Source organism: Equus przewalskii, chromosome 12, assembly GCF_037783145.1.
Source record: "Equus przewalskii isolate Varuska chromosome 12, EquPr2, whole genome shotgun sequence".
NCBI lineage: Eukaryota > Metazoa > Chordata > Mammalia > Perissodactyla > Equidae > Equus > Equus przewalskii.
Genome location: NC_091842.1, coordinates 13,924,664 through 13,931,582, shown reverse-complemented (window position 1 = coordinate 13,931,582; position 6,919 = coordinate 13,924,664). Strand labels below are relative to the sequence as shown.

Here is a 6,919-nt window from a genome sequence, read left to right as displayed (position 1 = left end):
ATAGCTCCAATCCCATAGCCACAAAGATTTGAAAATACAAGTAACCCCCAGTAATCTAGTTCAGTAATTAATGTTTAAAAAGAAAAAGGCAGGGCAAAGACTAAGCGGTTTATGGAGAAAGGAAAGGAGGTGGTGAAAATCTCTTTTGGTTTTATTTTACCCTGATCACCTTTGGTCTATGTCAGTTTTCCAGAGGCTTTACTCTGAACACCCAACTGGGCAAAGATTTCCCTCTAAGAGGCTAGTTACTACACTACACTTTAACATACCTGGGAATAGAGGCTCTATGTTCACTGTCTACTCTCTCCGACACTGGCATTTAATAAGTCCCAGTCTTCTTGTAAATTTTAAAAATTGGCATTGGCAACCATGTCACCAGATCTCAGTGAAAATAGCTTTCTTCTCTAGGTTTATATGCAAAACCTCTTGATTTCAATCTCTTCTCTGAGACTTTGCTCCAAGCATCTCAGTCCTGAAATTAGCATAGGCTTTGTCTAGTGGTTTCTTGTGAGCAGGAATTTTTCAATCCTGTGCTGCACAAGCCATTGTCGCTGCCTCTTAATATGGAATTGCTTGGGACAAATAACCCTGCCTCTTCAAAAAAGTCCACCCCTGTTCCCACATTTCTTTTCTAACCACAAAATCCCTCTCAGTGGGTCCTTGAACTTAAGCAGAAGTTGATATACCCGAAGTCTGTACCGCCAGGGGCCTTGTGAGCTGTGTTTCTCTTTTCTTGGACTCTTCAAGCAAAAAACAAAAAAAAGAACATTCTAAACCTTTAGTAACACTTCTTTGTCTTGCAAAAATCTAGAAGTTTTTTTTTTCATCTGTTCCCCATTAACTCTTAAAAGGCTCAGCTGAGTTTCTAACCATTTAACGTGTTTCTACAGTTCACTCTTTCTCCCTCTCACATGCACGGGGTGAGCTTGGTTTAATGAACCCAAGTGCCTTTTTCATTTCTTCTCTACCTTTGCTTTTCATCCTGGACATTGGTGCATGTGTGTTTCCAATAAATATATATGAAAACTGACATTTTAATAGTGAAACTTATGCAGTTCTATGACTTTTTTCAATGTGTAGATTTGTGTAACCACCGCCATCCCCAGGATACAGAACAGTTCCATCACCCAGAAAGCAGAGCCTGTTGTCACGTGCCCCTTTCTAATCACATCTACCCACAACCATTACCCCTGGCAAGGACTGATCTGTTCTCGGTTGCTATAGTTTTCCCTTTTCCTGGCCGTTTATTCCAGATTTAAATAAAATCATACAGTATGTAACATTTGAGACTGGCTTCTTTCACTCAGCATAATGCCTTTGAGATTTATGTATGTTGTTGCATTTATCAATAGTTCATTACTTTTTATTACTGAGTAATACTCTAGTGTATGGATATGTCACAGTTTGTTTTTCCACAAGCCTGGGGAAGCTTTTAGGAAGTGTATATCTCCATTTGTTTAGATCTTTGATTCATTTGACAGCATTATTGCAGTTTCCAGCAGACCTAAGTATTCAATTTTTTGGAGCTGTTAAAATAGCATTATTATTTTTTTGTGCCAACCGTTGCTAGAATATAGAAATATGATGAGGTTTTGTATCTTTACCTTATATTCTACGGCCTGGCTAAACCCACTTATTAATTGTGAGAGTTTTTTTAAATAGATTTCTCAGGATTTTCTATACAGATAATCATGATACCTGCTAATAGGGACAATGCGTTTCTTCCCTTCCAATTCGTATGCATTTCTCTTGTTTAATTATGCTGGCTTTGACTTCCAGTGTGATGTCGAATAGTACTAGAGAGAGGGGACATTATCACATTTTCCAGAACTTAGAGAACAAGCATCAGTCTTTCAGCACCAAAGACAGTGTTGGCTGTCAGGTTTTGTGCAGATATTCTTCAGCAGGCTAAGGAAGTGTCTACCTATGCCCAAGTTGCTTGGAATTTTTAACATAAATGTATGTTAGATGTTTTCAAATGCTTTTCCTGCATCTATTTATATGATTATGTGGTTTTTCTTCTTTCATTGTTAATATGGTGGATTAGAGTGAATGATTTTTGAATATTAAACCAATCTTGCTTTCATAGGATAAAAGCCCCTTGGTTGTAGTAAGCTGTTACTTTTATATACAGCTGGAGTTGATGAAAGATTTTTGTTTCTATGTTTATGAGCACATGAATCTCTACTTTTAGTTGGGAACTATGCATTGTTCTTCTACTTTCTGAAAGAGATTGTGTAGAAAATTCATACATTGAAGTCTTAACCCCTAACGTGAAGATATTGGGAGATGGGGCCTTTAGAAAATAGTTAGATTTAAATGAGGTCCTAAGAGTGGGGCCCTCATAATGGGATTAGTGCCTTTACAACACGAGAAAGAGACACCAAGGTTCAAGCTCTCTCCACCATGTTAATTCACAGCAAGAAGGGAGCAGTCTGCAAACCAGAAAGAAGTCTCACCAGAACCCAAGAGTGCTGGCTCCCTGATCTTGGACTTCCAGCCTCCAGACCTGTGAGAAGCAAATTTCTTATGTTTAAGCCCCTCAGTCTGTGTTACTTTGTCATAGCAGCTCAAGCAGACAAATACAGAGTTTAGCTCTTCCACAGTGGAAATTCTCTCTTGGCCCAAAATACCATTCAAATACCTAGAAGAGAATGGAATTTGGTATAGGTGAGACAGTACTCTCTACTTGTGCTAGAATGAAACTCATTAATTCACAGCCCAATCACCAAAGTCCTGTCTGAGAAAAATAATAATCACCAGATATTTTCAACCTACCAACTTCTAAAATTATCTAATCCTTGCCTCAACTTGTCTGCAGTAGGTCAAAGTCAAACTACATTGACATGTACATCATGGCTGGCATGGACCAGCTTTTCAGAGCCCCAGAGGTCTACATTCCTTAAGGTCTGCTCTGACAGTATAGCATTTGTCCCTTTCCTCTGGACACAGCCTGCGATGAGCTGTCTAGGTCCATTCCCCCAACATTAGCCCTGCTTGCTGGAGATGAAAGTGCAAAGCCTTCAGCTCTAGTCAAGCTAGAATGCTCACTCCACTTTCCATGTTATTTTGGTCCCCAGTTTGACATCTGTTTATCTGACAAATTTCTCAGTCCCATGAATTAAGATACTGAGTTTTTTGGAAGCCCATAAATAATATCATTTTGTTTTGTTTTTTCCCCTTGCAGATTCTGGAACCAATTGAGAGCAAAACCCAATAATTAGGCAGCTGGAGATCAATATATTTTTCTTTGTTACTGAAAAGCCATTGGGATAAAATGATTTTAGATCTGAGGCCAAATGGTATTGTTCACACTTTACCTCTGAACCAGAGTGACTTACCCACCCAATCACAGATGCAGATGGACAAATGCAACTCGCTTCCTCTCCCTCACTCCTCAGTTCACCCAGATAGAAGGAGGCCAAGTGGCTGAGTCTCTGGAAGCATTTAGATGCCGCAGAAATAGAGGAGGAAAGGACTGTGCCAGTCATGCCCAAATTGTTCTTCCAAATTCATCGATCAGATGAATCATGCTTCCTCCTGTGCTGAGGAGGCGAGAAGTGGGAGAGTTAGAAAGTGAGGGAGTGCAGAGGGGCCAAGAGTGTTGTCACAGGAACAGGAGAGACAAGGAATATGCATTTTTCTCTGACAGCCATGTGTCATGCCCTGGCCTCCAGAGAGGAGGGACAAAAAGTTTGTGACCCACCATCTTTAGCCTCCATAAAGACAGACAGGACACCACCTTCACCTAAGACTCATAATCAGAAGGCGTTTGGAAGTTATAGTTCAAAAACTAAACAAAACAGTGCAAAACTTCAAAAACAAAAAGTCAATTGTCGGCTCCAAGAAAAAACATAAAGGTTTCAAATCCTCCTTGAAGCATGTCGTCTTGATTCCACATGTGGTCTTTTCACAAAATATCTGTATATCTGTGCACCCATATATCCCAACTTGCTTCTGCTTGGAACAGCTACTGGACCCGGTTGTTGATACACAGCCCGGTGTGACACAAAGTTAGCAACGAGAATCCTGGAGTTTGTTACACAAGAATAGAGAATTCTTAGGATAAAGTCTCCGAAAGTGTAATGTTAATCACATAGGGTTCTAATATTAATATAGTTAGCAATGGATGGGGAAAAAATTCTCATCTTTTTCTCTCTTCCATTCACTGCTAGAGAGATGGCATTATCTTAAGCCTAGATGGCTTTGAATGGCCAAACATCTGCATAATAGTTTCTTTTTGTCCTTTTATTGCTCCAACTAATTGTCCTGCTATCTGCAGCATTTCCAAGATAAGACTGTGTGCCAGTGATTTAAAAGCTTCATTTAACTTCTTTAAGTCACTTGACCAAGTTCACGTACAGTTTTATGTGTTTCGGGATACAGCCAAGTTTCCTGAATATGATCACAAAAGAAAATTCTACAGTGGTTTTGCTATTAGGTTGATGTGATGAGAAGAGAATGAAATTTATCTTACTTTTGGTGATAAGAAAACTCCGTGGAAGTTTCTCCCCCTTGAACTGGAGGTTGTTGGACTTCCAATAATTAATGTCAAGATTTAGGAGGCCAATGATCTTTATCTTAAGGGTCCAGGAATACTTGGGAGTGTTGGGGTCCAGGGCAGCTTACCCCAAAATACGCCACACAGGTATATTGATTATTTTGAATTAAAGTTACTTGAAAAACAGCTAATGCAAAAGGGGCGTTTTGACGCTTCTCTCTGTTCCCCCTGAAAGCACGAAACAAATCTCAAAAGTGAAAAGTACTCTGCCTGCATCCTTATCACCAGAGTTAGGAAATTCAGGGCAGAAAGCCTACCTAAACAAACATTGTTACTTCTTTACTAATTTATTACCCCAAACCCAAACTCAGCTTAAATGCCTTACTAATTAAGTACCCAAACGTAAGTTTCTTTGTCCTCTCAAATCCTCACAAATTTATTGTTTCTTTGTGTAGAAAGATATATTAACTGCCTGCTTTATTTACTCTCTGAGCATCATTTTAATGATCTGCTTTGCACACGTATTATATTGGTTTTCCCCTGTCAATCTGTTTTGTGTCAATTTTAATATTAGTCAAGCCATAAGAACTCAAGAGAGATAAAGGGGGATTTCCCGATCCCTGACAGGAGCTCTTGATGAGATTGATTAGCACAATCTTATTGCCTAGCCCCTCACTCTGGACCAAAGGCCTTCGTCTGCTGCTATCTCGTTTCCCTGCAGTGCCTTCCACAACTGGCACAAAAGAGCAGGTCAGGAAACCAAGGTTGCAAGGCCAAGTTAGGATTAAATAGTACTGCTATCAGGAATGGTAGACCAACTTCCTGCTGAGGTAAGTTATAAAAGATGTACAACAACATTTTTTTGAATGTACCGGAGAACTACAACATAGCAAAGATTTTCCCGGCCCGGTGGAGGCAGACTCTGTATTTGTGGTCCTTTTCCCTTGCGGGCCTTTGTCAGTTCCTGAAGGAAGGCTGAGAAGCTCCACTGCGCTTTGAGGGAGTCCAGGGCTCAGAGGCAGGGACGGAACACAGAGCTGCCCCTCCTCCCCTGGCCCAGGGGGCTGATGTGCTCACTCGGGATTGAAATCCTGAAATGAATTCATCTCAGTCCAGGAGATGAAATAGAATTGGAAATGGAATTTGGTGATCACTGACTCTAAGGTGATACATAAGAACAATGTCATATCAATCGGGAGCATGGTAAACGGAATTGATGTATCTTCCCATAGTCCAGGGAGTGCATAAAAGTATCTAATTTTTAGGGTAACTATTAAAAGAATAATAAAAGAGATATCACTTCCAAGTTTGTTGGGTTTAGTGCTAGAGGTGAAACGATAAAATATATTCAATAAATTTAAAATATTATATAAAGGCAAGAAAAGAGAGTAAAAGGAACTTGGAGAAGCTGAGAAAATTAGAAAGCACTTAATTGGACGATGACTTAAGCCAAAATATACCATTAATTTCTTTAAGCATTAATGCAATGTTTCTGTTTAATGTTTCATTAGAAAGAGCCCCAAGAAAATAGACGGAACTCTCACCATAGGACACTACGAGGACAGTTGATTTCTGAAGCAGAAGTTTACCAGCGTGTGGTTACAGAGGCCAGGGCAGCAGCCTGAAGCACGGCAGCCACGCTGGTCCCTCCTGAGGTCTGAAGGGACGAGGGGAGGAAGAGATGGCCAGAGATGAAAGAGATCCGTTCTGGGGAGGTGTGGTCTTCAACCAAGGGATACAATCTGTCCAAGTCAACTCTCTCTCCTTCCTTTACCTCCTGCTGGGTTCCCCAAGGCTGAACCCAACTAGAATCCAGATGTCATGGGAGCCCAACTGATGCAGCTTTGGGGCAGTAACCAGGATAGAAAGAATGGTGAGGAGGAGATCTGGAAAAGAAAAATTACCTGGCAAACACATCAATTAAAAGACAAATATTTTCAGACTGGATAACAGACACTAAAATTATAAAGAAACAGGAAGGTTGAAAGTAAGTGAAATGATTTTTTGTATTGCATTCGTATTTATTTTCAAATTTTCCCAGCTTTATTGAGGTATAATTGACACATAAAATTGTACTTATTTAAGATGTACAACACAATGACTTGACATATGCATACACTGTGAAATGATTATCATAATCAAGTAATTAACATATCCATCACCTCACGTAGTTACCTTCTTTGTGTGTGTGGATGAAAACACTTGAGATCTACCCTCTTAGTAAATCTCAAGTATACAATACAGTCTTATTAACTATGTCACCATGCTGTACATTAGATCCCCAGAACTTACTCAACTTATAACTGAAAGTTTATACCAACCAACATCTTCAACCAACATCTCCCCGTTTCCCCCACCCACCTCCAGCCTCTGGCAGCTACCATTCTACTCTGCTTGTATGAGTTCAGCTTTTTTAGA

General features: G+C 39.9%; 1 long non-coding RNA gene across 1 annotated transcript; it reads right to left on the bottom strand.

The window, feature by feature from the left end:
* Nucleotides 1–2,389: 2,389 nt before the first annotated feature.
* On the bottom strand, nt 2,390–6,387 carry LOC139074729 (uncharacterized). The gene is made up of 3 exons (XR_011524420.1): nt 6,046–6,387; nt 3,346–3,545; nt 2,390–2,644 (listed from the first exon to the last, which is right to left on the bottom strand). It is a non-coding gene; the product is annotated as an uncharacterized lncRNA (long non-coding RNA).
* Between the last annotated feature and the right edge of the window lie 532 nt (nt 6,388–6,919).